This window comes from Camelus dromedarius, chromosome X (assembly GCF_036321535.1).
Source record: "Camelus dromedarius isolate mCamDro1 chromosome X, mCamDro1.pat, whole genome shotgun sequence".
In the NCBI taxonomy this organism is placed as follows: domain Eukaryota; kingdom Metazoa; phylum Chordata; class Mammalia; order Artiodactyla; family Camelidae; genus Camelus; species Camelus dromedarius.
Genome location: NC_087472.1, coordinates 7,385,052 through 7,410,227, shown reverse-complemented (window position 1 = coordinate 7,410,227; position 25,176 = coordinate 7,385,052). Strand labels below are relative to the sequence as shown.

Genomic DNA, 25,176 nt, shown 5'->3' with positions numbered 1-25,176 from the left:
CCATAATCCTACCTACCACCCAGAAACAATCACTGTCAACACTTGAGTCTATGTGCTTCAAGGCTGTTTGATGAGTTCTTAATGGATCTGCACAGTAACCTACCCATTTCGGCTCCCAGAATAAGGTGACTGTCCTGGTGACTAACATGAAACACCATTTGTGATTTCAAGATGGCCAAAGGACAAACTGTAATTAGCACCTCTGAGCCAAAAGGATCTGAAAAGGACAGCTTCATTTAGAATTCAGGCCATATTATCATTTTTTCTCTAAAAGGTCTAGCTTTACTTGGTCTTTAGGAGAGAAGTTTCTACCTGCTACTGTATCTCTTCCATACTTTAGTTTGAAGAATTTAGTAGGATGATAAAAGATCTTTTCTGGAGCACTGAACATGGTGCTCTGACAGCGATTTTCAGTATTTTTTCTTGCTTTTTCTTATAGAACTAAAACCCTGAAGGGACATTTGCCAAATATTGAAATTCAAAAATGCAGATGTAATTCCCATGACTGCACTGACATGAGGATAATTTGGAAGAGTACATCCCTCAGGATAATGTGAAATTAAACTCTCAACCATGATGATGGCATAATCCTTTCATTAAAGAGCAAACAAGATGTACTCATTAAAAAAAAAGATGGAAAACATAGGGAAAGAAAAACATTTTGGGGGGAATAAAACAACAAAACTTTACACATTTTGCTTTTCTGGAAGTCTTCCATATTATACAAAAAGATATTTTCAGAAGGAGATTTTCCCTGGAGGTGCTAACACAGCAATGCCAGTGAATACAAAAGCAGGAAGGCTCTGGCTCAGAGGCCAAAGCCCAGCAGTGGCTGGTAAATGAGGACCTGCCGGAAAGTCAGTATTGCAAATCCCCAGATGCCCAGCCCCATTTCGTTGAGTGCAGGAGTCTTCTCAAGTTCTGGTGAAAAGGAAGTGGGAGAAATTCACATTCCCCTCGTGAGAAGTCACGGCAGGAAAATGGAGTACCCTCCTGGGGCCAGAAGGGAGAGGAGGCAGAGTCGCTGCCAGGAGAGGTCAGGCTGCTTTCTCTTTCGGGCCAAACCCACCGTCCTTTTGGTGAAAAATGTGTTCGTGATGTTGACATATGGCTAATAAAGTGTATCATTAATAATTCAAGAAAATAAAATAAAACTCATTCTGGAGTGAAAAAAGGTCCATTTCGTAGGATCTGTGCAAAATAAATAGTACCGCTGTGAAAGACATGGACAAATGGATAATAATTTATTCATAAGGCACCTCTGTGTGCTTTTTTTTGCCCTTTCGGTAAAATTATTTTTTGTTGTGTGTGTAATTTACAATAAAGTTACTATCAGAATGAAGGATGCTTACGTTTACTCATTGTTATATCTTCTGGAAGTTTTTTTTAAAGGTTTTTCTTATACGATTTTTGTCCTCAAAGTAGTTCTGTTACCCGTCCTATTAACACACATCATTTCATAGTAAGAACAATTTCTGCTTCAGTTTTTTTACTTGTTATGTGGTCCATAACAGCTGATTTGCACAGGAAGCAACAACTCAGAACTCTTCTCCACATATTTGTCCCCAGGGGAAATTCAGTGGAGTTTCCCGGCCCACAACTCTTTCAGGGTTTGTTCCACTGTTATTATACTCAGACATTTCCAGAACAACCGGAGCACTGAGACCCTTCTGCCACCTTTGCATCACCTTCTCAGATCCTCCAGGGTAGCAAAAAGTTTTGCTCTGGAAGCACTGCATACAAGACCCGGAGTCCATGTAATGCTGGAAAGCCACAATTTAAAAAAATTTAAAATATACAAAAACAGTACAGAAACAAGTCTCACTGAGGTATGCCAATGGAAATAGAAGAGGAGATTTTATAGAAAATTCAGCAAAATCAGGAGATGAATTTTTTTATGTCTATCCAAAATAAACCAAGCAATGTCACATTTAAAAAATTCACCTTTGATCTTTCTGCAATCAATCCCAACAACTTGCCCAGTAAAATTAAATTTACATGTAAACTGTATATCAATGAAATTTTAAAAAATAGTCTATTGCAATAGTACAGAGCATGAAAGGAAGAAAAGAAGACCCAAGATATCTTGAAGGAAGAATCCACAGATCCCTGATGAACCCAGTAGTAATCCCATGGGCCCACGCTGGAAGCACGTATAAACCTATGACTGTTTTGTGGGTGTGTATGTGTGGTGTTTCATTGTCAGATCATTTTTGAGAAATCATATAGAAATAGCAACCATTATCTCATCAGAAATTCCTGTTTCTGGTTCTGGCTCGGACTGGATTAAAAATTCACAGAGCATCGTGCTCTGTTTAGTAGGTGTGATATTTGAGAATACCTATCACACTATCCCAGATGGTGATTTTACCCTCAGCGCATGTCTTCCAAGTACTGCAGACACAGAATTATATTAACAAATCTAATCAAGCAAATACCAAATTCAACATTCTCTCACTAGCTGTTAAGAGAAGCTGATGAATCCTAATTTTCCTCTCTTGGTAGTGCCAAATACTGCCCTTCTAAATATGGTAATCATGCTTAGGACACTAAAAAAGAGAGGCTTCACTCCCAGTCCCTTGATTCTGCTCCCTGTCAACCAGAGACCCCCTAGCCAAAGATTATGCTGGTTGAGTTTAACAGTTATTTCTTCTCTGCAATCAAAGCAACATATTACATGCAAAGCCCTGTCTAATTTTGTGATGTGAGGGACCCTTCTACCCTCCCTCCCTACATCCTCTGTCTAGCTAGCTAGCTATTTATCTTCTTTTGTTACTGGTGATAAAGTAACTTCAAATGACTACTAGGGCCATTTAACTAAAGAGTTCCCCCTGCAAAAGTTCTCTCTGCCCAGTCTTCCAACTCCCCCTCCCTACTCCAGAGTAGCTTCCTATAGCATGTCCATTCCATATGGAAGTCAAAGCCATGACTTGCTGTCCACAGAGGCAAGTCCATTTACCAATAAGAAGGGTAGGAACAGGGAATTTCTGATGAACACAATGCTCTAAACACCAGAAAGTCCTGTACACACCCATGGCAATGAAGGAGTCATTATGGGAAGAGATGAGAGCTTCAGAATTCAGACAAGTGCCCACAGTGTACATTTTGGGGGTAGATTTATATTGTTTATCTATTGCCTCAAGAGTTAGGGAAGTAGCCCACTGAATGCCTGTTCACTCTTTCCCCCTCTCAGGAAGCATATTTTCAGGACAACACAATAGGATGTGGGGCCTGGATCTGCTAAACTATAGAAAAAACAGATAATAATTGTGATAATAATGAAAGCAATCATCTCCTGTAGCTATAAAAAGAAGCTCCTGTGTTTCGGAAATGCTGATGCTTTTATTTATCTCACCAGTTTTATGTTTGCTGTTAGACTGTTTTTCCTACTGCTATTTATAGGTCAATTTATAAATCATAAAATGTACTACCTCCTACATACAATGTTTAATATCAGTAGTAACTCCCATAATTCCTTCATAATTTTTACTAAAGATGAAGACATTCTTTCCACAGGACTCCTATGCAGGATGCCCTGGGGCTTGAAGTAACTGGGCGTAAAATCCCAAGAGATCTGATTCCTGTTTCAGACTGGCACTATTTAATGTTAAATTATAGGCTGAAAGAAACATTCACTCTGACTCATTCTTACCATTTACACAAAAGGTGAAGGGAAAAATGTATATACATGGAAATGATTTAGTTGGCGACAATGAATGTTACTGAGAATTCTATAGACTGTGGCTTTATACACGTGTAATTACTGAATAACTCTGGAATTCATTCATCCTTTGGAAATGTATTACTTCCCTGAATAAGAGCACCATGGTTGAATTCCAAGTCTATTTGTACCTAAAAGCATCCTTCTCAGGATTAAAAAGAGCAAATACCTTTTAGTACCACGTATAAGGTCAAGACTTCCAGCCCCTTATGAGGTTGAAGATCTATCAGCAGTGTGTTCCATGTGTGTAACACAGAGCTTCCAGCGATCTGGGCTGTGGGCTATAGACTCTGATTACCTGGAGACTGGACTGAAGAGGCGCAGCCAAAGGAGAAGCATGCGCTGCTCCTACATGCCACCAGCCTGCAGCCCTGTGTCCAGCTCTGATTGTTCCTGGGATGGGTACACTTTATTAGGAGTAAAAGGTGAAACCTCAGTAAGAGAGGTCAATTATTAAATTTCATCAGTGCTTCTCCACCTTGTTGCACATACATCACAAGGAGGGGGAGCAGTCTTTGAAAAAAATGCCATTGCCTGGGGCTTCACCCCAGACCAATTAAATTAGAATTTCTAGGGGTGGGTCCAAAGTACAGCAGTTTTTAAATGTTCCCCTTGTGATTCTAATGTGCAGCCAAGATTGAGAACCACTGTTTAAAATATTATCCAAAAGCAAATATGAAAACGAATATATGTATGTATATGCAAGACTGGGACATTGTGCTGTACACCAGAAATTGACACATTGTAACTGTACTTCAATTACAAAAAAATAAAGAAATAAGTGTTATCCAAAAGTCTTATTAGGCGAATAGAGCATACACCTATGATCTAATTCTTAAAAGTTTGTCTGGGGATACCAACATTTAAAGGTGCTTAGTAGAGGACATACAAAAAAGCAGTAAGTTTTTTTTAACGGTTGTCTTTTTCTGAAGTAAGCCATGTTTCCAACTAAAGGAAGTTGCTTTTAAAATCTTAGGGGTGACTTTCCTTTGACCTCTGTAAATTGTCCTACTTCTTCCTTATATAACTGTCTATAGAATTTTGTTACCATACACCCTAAAAAAACGATGGATTTCTCTTCCATGCTATTCACACTGGCAGTTATTTTGTTAACACAGGATTGGGTATCTACCTCAATTTGTCATGATTTTTCAGCTTTCCTCAAACAGTCGTCTAGACTCCCAGTTTCAAGCAAGTAAATAAATAAATGCCATAATTAATGAATTAACTACTCAATATAAAACAAGACATGACAAAAACCAAAGTAAATGTGAACGAAAGAGATTTTCCCCCAATCTTCCATCCCATCCTTCCAGCTGAATTAGCCTAGTCTGGCCCTTGGACCCTAAGCTGATTTCCTGGCTCCTGAACTAAGCCCTGGCAAGAAGGCTCTCTGCCTTCGGCAATGATGACTTTGTTACACGGACGAAAGCAGCATGTGCCCTATAAAGCCCTCTACCACTGTGGTTTCCCCTGACAAATTAACACTAACGCACTTCACTGTGTTCTTAGAAAAGGCTCAGTGTAGGCGAGAAGATGCGTGGGGTGAAGCCTGATCCATTAACTGAAGAAGTGCACAGTGATAAGAAACAGCTTTTAGTTGTAGGGATCTTTAAGCTGTGTCTTAAAAGATAAGTGCTCAGCGAGTGGAGCAGAGTGGGAACGCAGTTTCAGGTGGGCATGGGGGAGGGCATTAATTTTCGATCACTGGACTCAAGGCAGAGATGAGAAATAAGATGACATGTTCAAACAACAAGCATGGATGGAAAACAACATGCAAGGGAGGTGGGAGAAGTATGGTAAGAGAAAAGGTTAGTGAAGCAGGCAGGGAACAGATGGAGATGAATATAAAGAAGACAAAAAGAGAAGTGTGAAGACCACTCAGGAAGTTACTACAAAGATCGAGGCAGAAGATGATGAGGGCTGAATCTAGTGCATTGGCATTAAGAATGGAGAGGGACTAGTATTTAGTGATATCATAGTACGGATGTGACTGAGTGATGGGGAGGATGCCGAGAGGGAAGAGTCTAATATTTAGTATGTCTTCCAGGTTTCTGACGTGGGTGCCTGGCTGGAGGGAGGAGCTGTGCACTGTGTTACCCACTCCCAGCCACAGGAACCTGGTGAAGTGAACAGTTTAGGGTAGTGTTGCTGAATAAAATATGAGACCCTCAGTTAAATCTGAATTTCAGATAAACAATAAATAAAATTTTAGTAGTCAATATGTGGGATATATTTAAACTAAAGAAATGTCGGAGTAGAGGTGGCCTGTAGTTAATGACAGCAAAGAAGATGAAAAGGCAGATCAAGCCTTGGGCTGAGAGATTATTTTTTCACAGGAACCAGAAACAGCAAACATTCAACAAAAGATCTTGCTATTGAGCACTTACAGTGATATCTTCGCTTACTGTACCATATATATGTTAGAATTTTCCATTTCAGTCTGATGCTGGGTAATTTACTTCATGTTGCCATAGTGAAATACTCAACTTGGGCTTAAGAAACAGTACTGTGGAAGTGAGGAAAAAATAGAATCTTACTGACAGCACATTTATGTACCAATTTGTTTTTCAAGATATTGTGGTCATATTTAGACCTAGGAAATCATGATTTCCTAAAAATGCGCTCAATTGGATTGATGTTCTTTACTATCCATCTAATTCTGAAAATGTTAATCTTCATGGTTCATTCAATTTCCTTCTCATTAAAGTGGCATTTTTCTTCTTAGCAATTCTGACTTAAGTATGGACCGGGGAAATGAATTTTTATAGAGGCAGAAGGAAGTTGCTAGGCTGACAAGAAAGACTTTTTTTCTCACAATATGTTCTGCTTTTCTAGAAAAGTACTACCTAGTTATTGTCACTAAAATATCTCCCAGTGAAAACAGAATTTAACTATAATTTGTTAAGAGCAATGATGACCAAGTAGACAGGATGATGGTTTTTTTTTTAAATCAAGTTAAAACACATAGATGTAAAGGAGAACGGAAAAGACTCTAACAACTAACACTACTGATTGCCATCTATAAGGCTACAAGAAGCCATATGTTGCAAGAATGGTCCTCTGAACTGATCAATCTCTATAGGGTGGGTTGCTAAGAGTCATACAGAAGTGGGATTCTGGAGTTGGATCTTAGAGAATGGGTAAGATTTAGATGTATCATCTAGAGAGTAAGAAGGACATTCCAAGAGGGAAAGCAGCTTGGGCAGATGCTTAGAAGCAGGACCTCATCACAGTCTCTGTAGGGTACCTTCAGTTTAATAACCTACCTGAACAAGGAGACTGTGTTGGAGAATCAGAGTGAGTCAGTTTGAATATAAATGCGGTAACAGAGGGTCTTAAAGCTATACAGAGAAGTTCTGGTAAAAATGAAATAACAAAACCAGTATTTTCCAGAGATTATTCTGGCAATGTGATATGGATGAAGGTTAAGAGGCAAGAGATAGGGAAAAGAAAGGGGGACTAGCCAGATGAAGAGCTGTGTGGCTCAATTACACTAGACAGAAAGGAGTCTGCTGATCCATGCCTTCTTGGAATAGTTACTGAGTTATCATTGCATTCTGCTCTTTCTATAGGGCAGACAGGGGTCAGCAAACTGCATCTGTAAAGGGCCAGATAGTTTATATATAGTTCATATAAGTTCATATACAGTTTATATAAGCCTAAAGAGTATATATTATGTTTTGGGGAGCCATATAGCAATCTCTGTTCCAATGATTTGACCCTGCCATTGTAGCAAGAAAGCAGCCACAGTTAATACCAAAATCAAATGGGTGTTTGGTCTTCCAATAGAATTTTATTTACAGTATTAGGCAGTGGGGTAGATTTGGTTTGTGGGCCATAGTCTGCTCACACCTGCTCCAGGACATTTGGTAACTCCAGGTTTAAGAAGCTGTTGGACAACTTGGATGAAAAGCACTACTACATAATTCTAGTTGCCTGTTTTCCTGTCTACTTAGACAGTTAAACTCCTCAGACTATAAACAACATATGTAGGAAGGGAAAATTCTTTCTTGGATTGTTCTTCTCTGGAGTGGAATTACTGCCATTATTATTGCTAATGTATTGTTCAGGAGTCATCTGTCTCATTATTTTTATGATTCATGTCCCTGTGATGGAGGCAATAAATGGAATGAATGATCTTCACAGAATGTGAGCATAATAGAGGGGGGACAACTTGGCATGTGTGATGGAAATTATCCAAGTCTATCTTGAAGAATCTTAGGGCAATACAAAAATAGGGCCACCTGTATTACTGTGACATCAGGCAAATTTCTAAAGGAGTATCTGTCAAATGCATGGATATTTTGACTAATGTTCAGTTGTTCAGTTTCAGCAACTCCCAGTTCAGGGAAAAAGCAAGTGGGGAATGCAGAGATAGGTTAGAAGAGCTAAGGATTAGGTGTAGGATAAAAAACAGGAAGAGAGAGAATAAGGAAGAAAGGAAGATAAAGGGGATAAAAGGAAGAGAGACTAGTGGAAGAGAGAGAGAGAGAGAGAAAGGAGGGCTCGTTTCTAGCTTTACTCAAAGCTGTGAGCAGATCCATGTACACAGAAGGAAAGCTTGCTCATAAAAGAAAGCTTTCAAAGGGACTGATCTGAATACATACGATTCTAGAATTTTTCTTCAGAAAATTTCACAACCTAAAAGTTGAAAGTTATGTTCTATTTGGGGACCTTAGTAGAGCCTAGGAGACAGCCTGTCAGATAGCTCTGAGGAACTGTTCCAAATAGGTAAGGGAGGAGCCAGGATATAGAAGTTTTTTGCTGAAAACAGAATGTAGTTGAACATCAAAAGATTATTGCTAATCACAAAAAAAAAAGACATCTCAAGTTAATGATTTTAGTGCTTTTCTTTGTATGGGAAAATGCAAGAGTCTGGGATCACTGAAATTATTCCTTAGATACGCATCTTAACTATGTAGGGCCAGTATCCTGTTCTCCTCCATTCTGAATCCCCTCAGGGTGCACCATCTGGGGAAGTTGTAGTGGCTGATGGCTTGATGGCTGGTAATGTTCCCTGTTCATGGGAATGGCAGGCAACATTTTTTGTCTGCACTTTCATTCATCTCAGTCTCATAGGAACTTGTCCCAGGCTCTGTGCTAGGTCCTGGGTATACAAAGACAGCTGCTATTACCATGCAGCTTATAGCCCAGGATAAAGAGGTAAGCCAAGCCCTAATATATAGTAAGAATAAGGGCCCCATCAACTGTGCTTCTTTGTTTCTAACCTAGAGAAATTCTACCACATCTGCATGAAAGAAATATGTAACATCTGTATATTAGCTAAAAATTGTCAATAACTTAAATACTCACCAAGTGAAGACTGGATAAATATGCATATATCCCCCAAACATACTGAGTGAAAAAACAGGTTTCATAACATATGATGAATAAGATACCATTTATGTGAAAATAATGCACACAAAACAATACCACATCTTCTGAGTATCTCAGTACACAGAAAATATTCTAGAAAGATTAACACTGAACTTTTAATAATGACTACTCCTTCTTTGGAAGGGGATTGATAGTAGTGGATATATATATACATATTTTTTTTTAACAAGGAGATTGTATTACTTATGGAATTAAAAGATAATTGGAAAAAAATGGAAAGAGCTACAGGAGGAATATAAATCAATGTGACGGGAGTTCTCAAGAGAAGACTGAAAGATCAAAGAGGCCAGGGCAGCCATGGCAAGTGCATAGAGCATTAGGTCAAACAGACCAGCTCTAAAGATTCTGTCACCTCTAAAACATGACCCATGCAATTTTAACCTTTCTGAGACTCAGGTTTTTCATTTGTGGAAAGTGCATACTAATATCCATCATCTGCATCCTATTTATTTCACCTCTTCTCGTTTTATTTGTGGCATTTGCCATTACCTGAAATAAACTTGTTCACTTATATGTGCTCCCACTATCTGCCCACTGCCCAATCTTCACACCTTCTGAGAGCAGAGCCCAGGCCTGCCTTCTTTATCACAATGTCCTTACGTTCTAGAACAGTATTTAGCACAAAGAAGTCACCTGACCACTTCAAGCTTGTTTTAGCCTCAGGACCTTTGCACATATTCATTCCTTTGTCTGAAAAATATTTCCTCTCATCTCCTCCGAGTTGGTTCCTTTCTGTCACTCAGGTCTCAGGTGCAATGTCATCTCCACAAAGGTATCTTTCCTGACAACCCTATCTAACGTGGACTTCCCATACCACCACTTTCTAATACATGCCACAGCTTCATTTTCATCGTATTACTAATACCTGGAAATTATTTATTGATTTATTTACTTATTAATAATTTATTACTATTTTATTTTATTTTCTGTCTCTCCCAACTAAACAGAAGATGCCATTAGAGCAAAGTTCTTTCTATGTCCTATTTGACAAATATAGCCCCAATACTTAAAATGCTTGGGGTAGAGTAGGTGTTCAATAAATACTGAATGAATAAATGAATGAGTGCATGCATGAATGAAGGCCTACAAGCAAGCCAGTATCACCATATGAAAGACAACAAGGGAAAGCATGATAGAGGATGAGATATGAAAGGTTTAGCACACGTGGGGCTTTGTAGGTCATGTTAAGTGGTACTGTTCTTTAATTTTGCTGGAAATATGTGCTTATCAACATATAGATACATTTTCAGAATTATCAAAATGGAGTAGGTACCCACCACCACTTCCCTTGTCCACGTCACAATTATTTGCTAGCTGGACTAATGCACTAGCCTTTAAAATGATCACGATTTGCTGTTTTTTCTCTTTATTAATAAATATCTGGCATGTGTCATGCCTTAAATTATGTGCTAAGGATACAAGGAAAAACCAGATTATTATCCTTGCCCTCAAGAGGCTCATTGTGGTGTTGAAAGATACTGTACCTCTGGCAAACAAAATTATCGGCTATGAGGCCCAATTAACAGAAATACCACAAGAGAAATATAAACAAAGTCTCATAGAAATGCAAAGTTTTTTTGAGTGAGGAGTCCAGGAAGGCATTATGAATAAGGAAACACTTCAGCTGGACATTGAAGGATTTATAGTCTTTTGACAGCGATGATAAGGGTGACACACAGAATGAGGGAAGAGCAAGAGGAAAAGCATGGAGATGGGAAAGCCAGTGGACTGACTCAGAACTGGCGAACAGCACGGTTTGACAGAAGCAGAGTATAACAAAAGAATAGTGAGATGCGAGGCTGTAAAAGGAGGTTAGTGGGCTTGAAAAGAGTGGAGGTGTAGAAGAGAAAATGGTGGAACAAGAGAGGGAGCCAACAGATAAAGACACAAAAGAGAGCTCAGTTGATGTTAGACAATTGAGTCAAGAGAGAAGCCAGTGCAGGGCTCTGGGTGTCAGGCTGGACTCTCTCTGGGGTTAACCACAGTGGAAAATGGTATGGCTAGAATTACAGGTCAAAGAGGCGAGGGTTCCTGAAATCATAGCAGGGACACTACTGAAAGGGTCTACGCGGGGGTCCAGGCTACTTTAGGTGGCAAATGAATCTGAAATAAATAGTGGTTTGAGAGAACAGGAAAGAGAGTGGCTATCACTGAGAAGGCCTTGCAGATATTCAGTGAAAGTGAGACAGCAGGGGATCTGAGGAAACAGACTCTCTGGATTTCAGAGTTCAAGAACTGGAAAATGGAGCATCTCTAAGTGATAAGGATATTTCAGGTGTAGGATTGCTATGCATAACTTAAGTGTAGTAGATAGAGATCAAACTTCTTGAAGTTGAAGGTGTTGTAATTTGACTACATTGGACAAATTTTTAAAAGACAAGAGTGTTTAAGATGGTGGAGTAGGAGGACCCTGAACTCACCTTCTCACGCGGGCACACCAACATTACAACTATTTACAGAGCAACCATCGCTGAGAACAACCTGAAGACTAGCAGAAAAGATTTTTCACAACGAAAGCTATAAAGAAGGAACCACAATGAGGCGGGTAGGAGGGGTGGAGATGTGGTGTAGTCAAGACCCACACCGCCAGGCAGATGACTCTCAAAGGGGAGAATAATCACACCTGCAGAGGTTCTCCCCAAGGAGTGAGCCACATCAGGCCCCCCAGCCTGGAGGTGCTGCACCAGGAATACAAGATCCCTGAATGTCTGGCTTTGAAGGCCAGTGAGACATGCATACAGGAGGGCTGAAGAGAGACTTTGCTCTTAAAGGGTGCACGCAGAATCTCACACCCTCTGAGATCCAGCACGGAGGCTGTAATTTGAAAGAATACTGGGTCAGACCTACTTGGAGAGCCTCCCCAGAGGCAGGAGGCAACTGCGACTCCCCCTGGGGACACAGACACTGGACCAAGCTGTTTTCGGAGAACTCATTTGACCATGACACTAGTGCTGGCAAGGACCATTTTAGAGTCCTCTCTCTAGCCTGTTAGTGTTGGGAGCTTAACGACCCACCAGCCAATCTGCACCAGCCCCAGGACTCCTCCCAGGCAGAGCACCCAGCTGCACAGGGACCCAGTCCCACCCACCAAAAGGCCAACACCAGCCCCCAGCTCATCCAAGGTGCCCCGGGACATGGCACTGCCCACCAGTGGGCTGGGGGCAGCCCTGGGATCCCACAGACCCTGCACCCATCTGCCCTGGGAACCGGCCCCACTCAACAGCAGGCAGTCACCACCCCCAGGACTCCCAGGCCCTACAGCCAGCCAACCTGGGACCCAGCCCCGGCCCCACAATCAGTGGCCCTGGTCACTGGCCCTGCTCACTGGCCCTGCTCCCCAGTGGGCCCATGCCAGTCCCAGGACCCTCAGATCCTACAGCCAGCCAACCTGGGACATGGCCCTGCCCACCTGTGGACAGCTGAATAGACATTTTTCCAAAGAAGACATACAGATGGCCCACAGGCATATGTAAAGGTACTCAACATCACTAGTCATCAGGGAAATGCAAATCAAATCCACAATGAGCTATCACCTCACATGTGTCAGAATGGCTATTTATCAAAAAGAGAACAAATAAAAAGTGTGGGCAAGGATGTAGAGATAAGGGAACCCTCATGCATTGTTGGTGGGAATGTAAACTGGTCCAGTCACTATGGAGAACAGTTCCTCAAAAATTTAAAAATAAAACTATCATACAATCAAGCAATTCCACTTCTGAGTATTTTCCCAAAGAAAACAAAGACACTAATTTGAAAAGATATATGCACCCTTATATTCATTGCAGCATTATTTATAATAGCCAAAATAGAGAAGCAACCTAAGTGCCCACTGATAGAAGAATAGATAAAAAAGATGTGCTGTGTGTGTGTGTGTGTAAAAAAAAAAAAATATATATATATATATATATATATATATATATATATATATATATATATATATATAAAATGCAGTATTGCTCACCATAGAAAAGAATTAAGTCTTGCTATTTGCAACAACATGGATGGACCTAGAGAGTATTACGCCAGGTGAAATAAGTCAGAGAAAGACAAAAGAGAAATACTGTATGGTATCACAAAGAAAACAGGTGGTTGCCAGAGGGGAGGGGAGTGAGGGGATAAATGAAGGAGGTGTGGGAGATTAAGAGGTACAAACTTCCAGTTAAAAAATAAATGAGTCACTGGGATGAAATGTACAGCATGGGGAATATAGTCAATGATGCTGTAATGTCTTTGTATGGTGACAGATGATAACTAGCCTTAATTATCACAGTGAACATTTATTATAAAATGAAATATATGCATGGAAATACAGAGCCACTACATTTGCATCAGGAACTAACATAGTGTTATAGATCAATTATACTTCAAACAAAGAAACTCATAGAAAAAAAGATCAGTTTTGTAGTCATCAGAGAAGGGGAGTGGTGGGAGAGGGAATTGCATGAAGGTGGTCAAAAGGTACATAATTCTAATTATAAAATAAATAAGTACTAGGGATATAATGTACAACATAATTAATGTAATTAACATTGCTGTATGTTACATATGAAAATTGTTAAGAAAAACCTAAGAGTTCTCATCACAAGGAAAAATAATTTTCTTCTTTAAAATTTTGTATCTATATGAGACGATGGGTGTTCACTAACTTATTGTGGTAATCATTTCATTATGCACATAAGTCAAATCATTATGCTGTACACGTCAAACTTATACACTGCTCTATGCCAATCATATCTCAATAAAACTGGAAGAAACAAATAATAAGAGACAAAAGTGTTGCATAAATCATCAATAGGATGAGAAAGAGTGAATAATTTCCCAAAGGGCAAACTCTTACTAAATAATTTGTGCAGCAGCAAATTTTGACTTAATTTCTTTATTCCTATTTTAGGGATTTATCAAATATAGAACTTTCAAAGACATATAACTCAGCTATGTTTTACTTTTGCAAATGGTAGCTCAGAATATTCCTTTAAAATATAATGGAATATAAATTACAGATTGCACATTAACTGTATTGCTTTCTTGGAATTTCTAATCTAATAGATTTAGTGAAGGTTTAATCTGCTCCCAATGAGCCATAAGAGTTTAAGATCATTTAATAAACATCATCACTGAACCATTAAAGTCACAGTCAGTAGGGCATTATTATTTATTTGGTTTGGTATTTGATGATAGTAACGTCATTTGCTACATATAAGAATAGTAAACATTTTAATTGATAATATTTTATTCCACCTATATAAAGCACAGGCATTTTTATCTTTAACATTCCCAGTATGACTAAAATGGTTGAAGGAACTTTTCTCAAATGATTGACAATTCAGGTGAGTTGTTTATCATTTGACATTACCAGAAGTTTAAAAAAAACCTCAGTCTAACTTTTATAATTACATTAATTGAACATGACTCAACAGCATGAATTACTCATACTGTCATTACCCCAAAGTAAAGTTTCTGGCAGTATCCAAAAGACTGAAGCAAATGTGGACAAATAGCTTGAGTTTCAAAAGATTCCATGAAGTCATCAAATATCTATTATGAGCTTCTCAAGGTTTCTCAGATAGAGTGGTGTGACTTACCATAAATTGAAATAATTAAGGTCTCTTTGACCTTGACTATATTTTAGTGGTGGTCTTTGCAAAAAATACAAATTGTGTTTTAACAATTTTCCTTCTCTTAATAGCATAAAAGAAGCCTTCTTTTCAAAGTGTATCCATTTTTAGGGACTTCTAAGGTATCTGAAGATAACTAAGGCCACTTAGGTCTCCACCTCCCAATGTTTCCTCTGAAAACAAAAGAAAGAAAGAAAGACAAGAAGGAAAAAATAAGCCTACACAAAAACCAAGCAAAGACAAAAGAGAGGAAATAGCAAAAGAGTGAAAAGTGGATCTAAAAACACTGTGAGAAACCATAAATCCATCATCGGTCTAAAAATACTAATTAATAAATAAATAAGTAAGTAAGTAAGTACCTGAATAAAGATGATAGAGGACTTTAAAAGCAGATGCAATTTGAAGGTACAGTCCAAAACTCACAGCTTCTCAGAGAGAAAAGTGTAAGAAGGGAAAAGCATCCACTAGCAACTAGTTGGTAAAGCAGAAAAGGGGCAAAGGAAAATTTTAGGGGCCATGCCAGACTAGAGAGCCATAAAATCAGAGGACACACAATCTCTCCCCACCAACCAAAACAAACAAATCCACTCAAGTATCTGGACTTTGCCATACCGACAGAAGGGTGTGTCATTAAACTAGGAATCCTGTAAAACACGTGATACTACAAAAGTGAACAAGAAGAAAATTAACTTGTTCTTACAGAGTTCTGGAAAAAACTAGAAAATTAAATTTAATATACATCAACTGAGGTAATCCAACCCCAGAAAAACAATCATGAACGAAAAAATATTAATGTAGTCTAATAATCCAAATGGAATTAGACACAAATGAAAATTGGTGATTAAAAAAGTTACCTTGAATCAGAAATTTAAAAGCTAAAAACAAACACAAAATACAGGGAGAAATTAAGAGTTGATTGAACTCAGGACGAAAAATGGAAGAAAAAGACTAAAATAGTTATAAATGAAGAATAAAATACAAGGTTCTCAAGGGAGAATACACCTTCATCAAATTTAACAACAGAGGGTATCGAAGAATAGTAAGGAGCAGGAAGACAAACCAATAGAATGAAAGCGAGATTAAGAAAGTAAAAAGGGCAGCACAGGAAGTAAAGTAAATAGAAGATAAACAAAGGAATAACATTATTGCAGTCTGAATAAAAATACAATCAATAGGACAAACTATTACTTAAAATTATAATCCAAGAAAACTTTCCAGAAATAAAAAAATAACCTATGTCTACCTACACATTGAAAATGCCCAAGTCAACTTCAAGATATAGTCTACTTCAACTACAAGATTTCAAAGATAAAGATATAATCTTCAAGGCCTCTAGGTGAAAAGATCAAGGCAAAAGAATTGGACTGGCATCAGGCATTCAAAACAAAATATAAAGCAAAGCAAAAATGGACCAGCATTTTAAAAATACCCAATGAAATTAAGTAGAAACCAGGGATTTTATATCCAACAAAATTGCCCAACAAGTACCAAGGCTTTTAAACACACACACACAGTTTCTCAACATACAAAAGCTTAGGGAATTCTATACCTAAAGTCCTTTTTGAGAAATCTACTAGAATAAATATTGGCAAACTACATCCATCGATTACATCTAGCCTGTTCTGTTTTCGTATGGGGACTGAGCTGAGAATGTTTTTTACATTTTTAAATGGCTGAAAGAAAAATTTTAAAATAACATTTTGTGACTTGTGAAAATGCTGTGCAAGTTAAATTTCAGTGTGCAAAGATAAACGTTTATGGGAATACAGCTACACTCATTTGCTTACTGTCTATAGCAGCTTTTGTGCTACAATAGCAGAGCTAAGCGGTTGTGACGGAGACTGCATGGCTTGCAAAGCCTAACACATTTACTATCTGGCCTGTTAGAGAAAAAGGTTGTCAACTTCTGCACTAGAAGATAAGCTTTTCTCAACCAAAAGATACATGGAAAACTTCAACAAAAGACTGACAGTAAAGCATTTTGGTAGGTCGGCAGGTAAGTGCACTGAGGGATGGATGGATGATACAGATCTAAAGAACAAAATAAAACTGGAAGAAATGAGAGTGAAAGACTCATATAAATTTTATATGCTTTGACAAAGTAAAAACAATGCAACCAATAAATGGGATAAAGGAAAGCAGAATAAGCAATAGGCAGAAGATACGATACCAACAAAAATGATAAACCAGACATCAATAGGTTATACAAGAAAACAAGAAACTATGTATATTTAAAAAGGTATAAATACAAAGATAACCACCAGAACAAAAATGCAAACTTTTCTAAATACCTAAAATATGTGTGTGTTAAATTAAAGAGCAAAAGATACATATCTTATAAAGAAACATAGCAAATATAATAAAATACACATAATTATAAAAGATGGTGAGAAAACTGAGAATAAACAGATAATTCGTTAAGATTAAAAGGAAATGGGCTTAACCTAATCAGTAAAGGAAAACAATTTTCAATTGCACTCACAGAGCAAAACCCACCTCTCTTGTACACAAGAGACACCTCAAACTGATTCAAAAAGGCTATACACAGGGGGAGGGTGTAGCTCAGCGGTAGAGTGTATTACCTTAGCATGCATGAGGTCCTGGGTTCAATACCTCCATTAAAATGAAACAAATAAATAAAATAAACCTAATCACGTCCCCCACCAAAAAAAGGCTATATATGAAGAGAGGTACAAAGGTATACAAGACAAATGAAAATAGGAAGTATGGAAATAGAAACAGAAAAAGAGCAAGCTATCCAGGAAGAGGCAAGGTAAAATTCAAGTCCCAAAGCAAAAAGACATGACAAAAGAGAGACGATTTTTATATTAAAGGCCACAATGCAGAAAATGATAAAACATTTAAGAATATTACCAAATAATAAGCCATAATTCTAATGAAGTAAAAACTATGGAAACTACAAAGAGACAGAAACAGCAATACCGTAAGAACAGCAGATTTAGTAATCCACTCTCAGGAGAAGACAGATCAAGTAAAAAAAAATCAATAAGGAGAGAGGAGACCTAAACAGCATAATTAACAAGGCAGAATTTATGAATATATGTACAACTTTTTACCCTGACCATAGAGAACATACCTCCTTTTCAATAGCCCATAACATACTCACAAAAACTGACCATATATTAAATTACAAGAAAACACTGATGAATTTCACAAAGGAGAAATATTACAATCCTCTCTGATCAAAGCAGTTCAACTAGAAATTACTAAGAAAAACAAAATTTCTTCATTTTTGTCATGCAAAGTAAATTGATATTTGCAATCCTTCCACCATTAGCCAATATGATAAAAAAAAATCACAGGCACTTACCATGCGCCAGGCACAGGGATTCGGAGGTAATCAGCTATGGTACTTGCCCTCAATAGCAGTAAGTCTAGCAGAAAGAAAAGAAAGAGAAACAATCACCATAAAATACGAGGCTTGCGACAACAGGTGTTAAATGCTGAGGCTCGTTGCTTTTCACGATGCCATGGTACTATGTAAATACAATCTCCATATATACCTCCCAAAATCCCTCTATTTTGCAGAAATACACAGTTTATATTTAACAGAAAGGAGCCATGGTGCACACAACTACCTCTCAAGAGGTTCAGAAAGCTTGAGAGTAAATGATGAAGCAAACAGAGTAAACTAGAAAATACAAAAAGTGAAATCTGGGTAAACGGACTATGGTTTGCTCATACTATCCACATCTTTCAATGTTCTTCTAAAAAATGGGGGGGTTAGATTTATTTACTTATTTTATTTTTTAATGGAGGTACTGCGGATTGAACCCAGGACCTCGTGCATGCTACGCACACGCTCCACCACTGAGCTATACCCCTTCCCCACCCCCGCAGAGTTTTTAAAGTCTGAAATAATTCCCAAAGAAAAAGTTTAAGAGTGAAAAATAAAAAGTTACGTCTATAGCAAGATATTTCCTCCTTTAAAATTAATTACCTGTGATATTAGAGAAAAATATCTCAAGATTTTCAGTTTTTCAATTTACCTCTATATGGTTCAATCTACTTGAATCTTCCCCGGCTGCGTTTTCTTTTCCCTTACAGTGTCGCATACATGGTGAAAATGCCTGTTTTTAGACTTTGTCTAAGTATTTATAAAGAATTCTATTCCATTACTTTCAAATTCTCCATTTTCTATGAGATCGAATTTTTGTTATTTAAGCTAATAATCCACAATAAGAATACACATTTTAATACAATATATTTTAAGAAAACCTTTGTGATTTAGAAATTACATGGTTCACATTTCTAACAACAAAGCCCGCGCGCGTCCTTGAAAAGCTGAATTTTGAGAGATGGAAAGAAACGGGACTAAAGCAAATAGGGAAAAAGAGAATCACCACAGTTGCTGGAGAAATCAGGTGCTGAGTTCCAGAAGGCTGCAGAGCTCTATTCCGAAGGGCAAGAAGGAGTTCAAAAAACAAACAAACAAACAAAAAAGGTAAAGACAAAAAGAAGAACATTTACTTGTAAAATAGTTATGCTTGTGAAGAAAAAAGCCTCCTTCCTCCTCAGTTTTTTGACTTACCCGCGACAAACTTCTTCCCCTTCGTGGCCGGGACTTTCCAGAACCAACGGTCTCGTCAGGAGGAGTAACGGTCTCCTCAGGCGCACCCACCGTCCAGCGGAGCGACCGTGTTCTCTCGCTCCGGCGCTTGCAGGAAGCTCTACATGGCCCCGCCCTCTTCTGGCGTAGGGTGGGTCACGTGGCGGAGTCCTGGCCAATGAAATGTGGAGGAATAGGAACCACTTCCGTGCGCAGCGCCTCTTCCCCCCTCCCACCACGTTTGCGATCTGGGCGACTGGGCATACTTTGTTTCAAATTTAGGGAACATGTTCTACCTGTTTTTTCATGTTGGTAAACATGAAGGGGACCATCTGGCCCTTACACATCAGGAGGTGTTATTTAACATTTTCTCTCCCTTTGCAATCCAGTTGCAAAGAACCCAGATTCTAAGGCCCAAGAAGCTGGCCGAGCCATTTGATAGAGGAGACATGTCTGACTGACTGCATTGAATTGTGAAATGTGCATAAATCGATCATTATTTGCTGACCCTCCCCCCACCACCCCACTAAATACTCTACGCCTTAGAGAGGTTAGGAAGATTCAGTGAGGCCAGTGCCTGGCACAATGTTACAGAAGTGGTTACTATTATTATTCTTTGTTTTGCAGAGGTAGTCCAAGCTGCAAAGATGTTTACTAGCTGTATAACTCCAGGACAATTCTATAATTTCTTCAAGCTTCTTTCCTCATCTGAAAATGCATGAAACCCATTTAACAAATTTCCCCTAATTTATGTCAAATACATATATATTTGGATACAAATACCGCTGATATATACCAAAGAGTCATCTAAGTTCAGAAGATATAAAATTGAATAAGATCCATAAGGTCCTTGCTTTCATGGTGCTTACATTCTAGTGGGGAGTGAAGTTATAAACATAAAGGTGAATATTATAAAGAAGAAAATAATGCAAATTGTTCTGAAGAATGTAATCAAGGTGACTTGATAGTGACGGTCTGAGAATTAGGTCTCATTTAGATTGGGTGACTTGAAAAGTTATTACTGAGCAGGTGGCATTTGAACTAAGACCCGGATGGCATAAGGAAACCAGATGTAGGTGCCAAGTTCAAGGAGAAGAATGCCCCGGGTAGAGGGAACAACCAGGGCATAGGCTCTGAGGAGATAATAATATTCAGCATGTTAACAAACAGGCCAATGTAGCTAGACTGGTTGGTGAATGTAGGATTCGATGAGGTTGGAGACTGAGCCGGGAGCCAGATGATGCTGAGATTTTCTGGTCACATCAAGTATTTTGGACTAAGATGTAAGACAGTTTAAGATTTTAAGCAGGGAGGGGTGGCATGATATGGTTAAACCTTAAAAAAATAATTTTGACTGCTACATGGAAATTGGGCTGTAGTGCAACCAGCTAGAGTAAAAGTCAAAGGACCAGTTAGGTGACTATTATAATTACTTAGACAAGAGACGATGGTGGCTTGGGCTAGACTGGTAGCAGTGCAGATGGAGAGAAGTGATGTGGAATATGTGTATTAGTGGCAGAGCCAACAAGACTTGCTAGTGCATGGGGTATGGAGGCGAGGATGAAGTAGCTCTCAAGTACTGGGCTTGTGCAAATTAGGTAACTAAGTGGTGCCATTTACTAAGATAAGGAAGGTTAGAAGAAAAAGAGGTTTTGCCTCATTATCTCTCTCTGTTTCTCGGTCTTTGAGAGGAGGAATCTTTTGTGGTCATGTTAATAGCAGTTAACTTATACTATTAGTAAAATTAATGATAGTAGCATCTATTTTGTTGAAGTAAGAGTGTTGCTGCTGCGTGTGTATGTGTGTGTGTGCGCGCCTGTGCACGTGCAGTACACAATCATTAGATGTGGCCTTTGCCCAGGCAAGTATGCAAGTGATGCTTCTGGAAAGTTAGGAGATTTCTGTATCAGACACTGATCATTGAGATCTGTAGGTCTAATAACAGAGGGTGCCTGAGTCTTTGGTCCAGTGAGCTAAATCCAGGCAGCAGCTAACTTAGGACCTCAGGCAAAAACACAACCACTTTGTATGGTCTGGAGGCCTGGAATTCTGGAGGTGTTAGAATTCCAGAGCAAATGGGCTTTTCTTCTTCAAAGGTTTATGCATTTAGAGGTACTTTTTCCATGGGCCCTCTGGCTCTTATGAAAGTCACTCATAAACATGTTGGCCAGCATAATGCACTGTGGCTCTGTTTCAGAAGTCCACCAGAAAATTTGTAAAAACAAAGCTCTAGTAAGATACATACATTTATTACAATTCTTTAATTTTAGTTGTATTGCAAACATAACAAGGGCTGGGATTCTGCTGCTCAATATTTATTTTCTCAATCATTGTTTTAATGCCTCACAACAACACTTGCACACACAGGGAGCTGGGGTCAAAGAGATTATAAGACTTACCTAAGGTCACACAGAGAAGAAATGGTAAAGCAGGGCTCTCCAATCCAGGTTTGTCTGACATAAAGATCAGTGTACTTTTGCCTGTACCAGGTGGTCTCTTGGGTTCCCTATAGGGCACCCAGACACGATCTACCTTGTACTCAACAAAAAATAGCTCATGAATGGATTCTCTATAAAAATCAGTTAGAGAATTGTGGTCATTGGGGTCACCCTCACCCAAGTCTCATGGACTGAGGAAGAGTGGTCCCCAAAGTAAGACCAAGGGATCTGTAATACACTGAATTCGAAAATGGTCCCCAAGTTCCTACCCCTGGTGTACATACTCTGCATAATCCTTTCTCCCTGAGTGTGGGCAAGGCGTGTGAATATGATGTGATATCACTCTTGTGATTATGTTACATTATATGGAAAATGTGAAAGAACTTTTCAGATGTAAGTACAATCCCCAATCTGTTGATTTTCACAGGTCAAAAAGAGAGAGCATACTAGGTGGGCCTGACCTAATCAGGTTTTTTTTTTTAAAAGGGCTTAGGCCTTCCTGAAAGTCAAAGTCTCAAAACAGCAGACATGCTGTCTTGCTGGCTTTGAAGAAATCAACTAGTAGGTTGTGAACTGCCTATGTAAAGGGGAAACCATTAGGAGCCAAGGTCCTCTGTCCTTCTGCAGCAAGAAACTGAATTTGAATTCTTTCAACAACCTAGATGAGTTTGGAAGAGGACCCCAAACTCCAGATTAGCACATAGCCTAGCTGACACATGTGACTGCAGCCTTATAGGACCCTGAGCAGAAGATCCAGTTCAGACTGCTGACTGCCCAAAACCGTGAGGTGATAAAGATGTGTTGTTTTAAGCTGCTAAGTGTGCAGTAATTTGTTATGCAAAAATAGAAAATGAATGCAAGTTTCTTCTCTTGTTTGGAGCAGGCTAAAATACCAAACTCCCCCTTGGCCCCTCGCCGGATGCAGGTGTTCTGCTGTAGCTGCATTAAAGTGGTGATGTCGAAGCTGAGACATACGATGAGAAGCAGTTATCTAGGTAAAGAGGAATATAAATGTGTTAGGAAGTGAGAAGCCTCATCCTCACTTGAGACATCACAAAATGCTTTTCAAAAACACTGAGACTTACCATATTTGCAAAAAAGGAAAAGAAAATCAGTCCTTCTCCCATTACAGCTTCTTTGGCAGAACACCCGATCGAGAGTGTCTCAGAGTACATTTCATTGACCCCACCAGCTTCTAGGCTTTTCGCAGATGGCAGTGAACTAATTCATCACCAACAGAAGTTTGAAAACAGTCCATTCAGTGGGGAGAGGAAAAAAAAAATCCTGTCGACTGGCTTGGAGACCAAACAACAAGATGATTGAATTCCTTTCCTTAGGAAGGGACCAGCTGACACTCTGACTGAGAAAAGCAGCATTTGCTTCTATCCCTAGAAGAGAAAAGAGTTTCATTTTTACAGTTGATACATTCCCTCTGAATGAGAAGGAATTTCATCGCCCCACTTCATGTTGTGATTGAATTTTATTTCTCTTAATCTGACTAAATGCTGTCTCCTTTCTGCCTCCTCCCTCAGTGTGTAGTGAGCAGAGATCTTAGCTTGGCCTCTGATGTTGGAGGTCAGAGGACCAGAATCAAGAAGTGGACTCTGTTGCTTTTTTAAATATTTTTAATTTTTGAGATAGAGTTCATATATCATTAAATTTACCTCTTTGAACATGTACAATTCTGCGCTTTGTAGTATAGTCACTATGTTGTATAACCATCACCCCTATCTAATTCTAGAACTTTCCATTGCCACTCCCCCTGCAACCACATATCTATTAGCAGTCAATTCCAATTCTAATTGCCCCCTTTTTCTGCCATCTGACAACATTAATCAGCTTTCTGCCTATATTGAGGGACCTATTCTGGACATTTCATGTAGATGAAATTATATAAAATGTGCCCTCTTTCACTTAGCATGATGTTTTCAAGGTTCTTCCGTGTTGTAGCATGTATCGGTGGTTCACTCTTTTTCAGGGCTAAATATAATTCCCTTATACAGCTGTACTGCTTTTTGTTTATCCATTCATCTGCGGATGGACATTTCTGGTGCACTCGCTTTTGCTGCCTATCATGAATAATGCTGCTATGAACATTTGTGAACATGTTTTTGCATGAAAATATGTTTTCAATTATTTGGGGGTATATGTCTAGGGGTTCCTTTGCTGGTTCATATGGTAATTCTATGTTTAACATTTTAGGGAACTATCAAAACATTTTCCACAGAGGCTACAGCATTTTACATAATCAGCAGTAATGTATGAGGGTTCTAATTTCTCCTCATCTTTGCCAGCACTTATTTTCCAGTTTCTTCTTTATCCTAACTATCCTAGTGTGTGTGAAGTGTTGTCTCATTGTGGCTTTGATTTTCAACTCCCTAATAACTAGCATCTTGTCATTGGTTTATTGGCCATCTACACATCTTCTTTGGAGCCATGTATATTCAAGTCCTTTGTCTGGGTTCTAATTGGGTTGATTGTCTTTTCATTGTTGAGTTGTAGACTTCTTCACATATTCTGGGTGCTACATCCTCATCAGACATACACTTTGCAAATATTCCTCTCATTTATGGGTTGTCTTTTCACTCTCTTGATAGTGTTCTTTAATGCACAAAAGTTTCTAATTTTATTCAGTATAATGTATCCATTTTTTCTTTTGTTTCTTGTGATTTTGGTATCAAGCATAAGAAACCATTGCCAAATCCAAAGACATGCAGATTTGCTCCTATGTTTACTTCTAAGAGCTTTATTGTTTTAGCTCTTTCATTGAAATTTTTGATCCATTTTGAATCGGTATTTGATTGTTGTGTGAGGTAGGGGTCCAAATTCACACTCTTGCATATGGATACCCAAGTGTTCCAGTGCTGTTTCTTGAAAAGACTACTCCTTCCCATTGGATGATCTTAGCACTCATGCCAAAAATTAATTACACATAGGTAAATGGATTTATTTCTGTACTCTCAATTCTGTTCCACTGGCCTGTGTCTACCTGATGCCAGTACTAAACTTTCTTGATTCCTGTAGTTTTGTAGAAAGTTTTGACATTGGGAAGTTTGAGTCCTCCAACCTTGTTCTTTGTGTGTGTTGGTGGCTATTCTGGGTCCTTTACATTTCCATATGAATTTTAGGATCAACTTAACTGCAGCTTCTTGAAGTGAGATAAGCATCCAGCCACAACCTCAGTCCATCATCAGCAGTTCTTTTAATTTTTAAGGAGGTGGAAGTGAGAGATGGGGCAGACCACAGGGCTGCAGGTCCCAGGCCCCCAGGAGTGTAATGAGTCTGCACAGCAGCGTTCACAAAGGGAGCAGTAAGACTGTGGCGGCGTGTCCCAGCTTTAATGACTCATGCAGCGATCTGGTTATAAAGCGGGTTCTGATTTAGTAGGTCTAGGGTGGAGCCTGAAACTTAGTTTCTAACAAGTTCCTAAGG

At 38.9% G+C, this 25,176-nt stretch overlaps 1 long non-coding RNA gene across 1 annotated transcript in view; it reads right to left on the bottom strand.

Moving 5' to 3' along the window:
- The window catches only part of LOC105088022 (uncharacterized), a 33,716-nt gene extending 15,591 nt beyond the window's left edge, over positions 1–18,125 (bottom strand). The window contains exon 1 of the long non-coding RNA XR_837060.3: positions 18,068–18,125. This is a non-coding gene — a long non-coding RNA (uncharacterized LOC105088022). The remainder of the gene's footprint in view (positions 1–18,067) is intronic.
- Between the last annotated feature and the right edge of the window lie 7,051 nt (positions 18,126–25,176).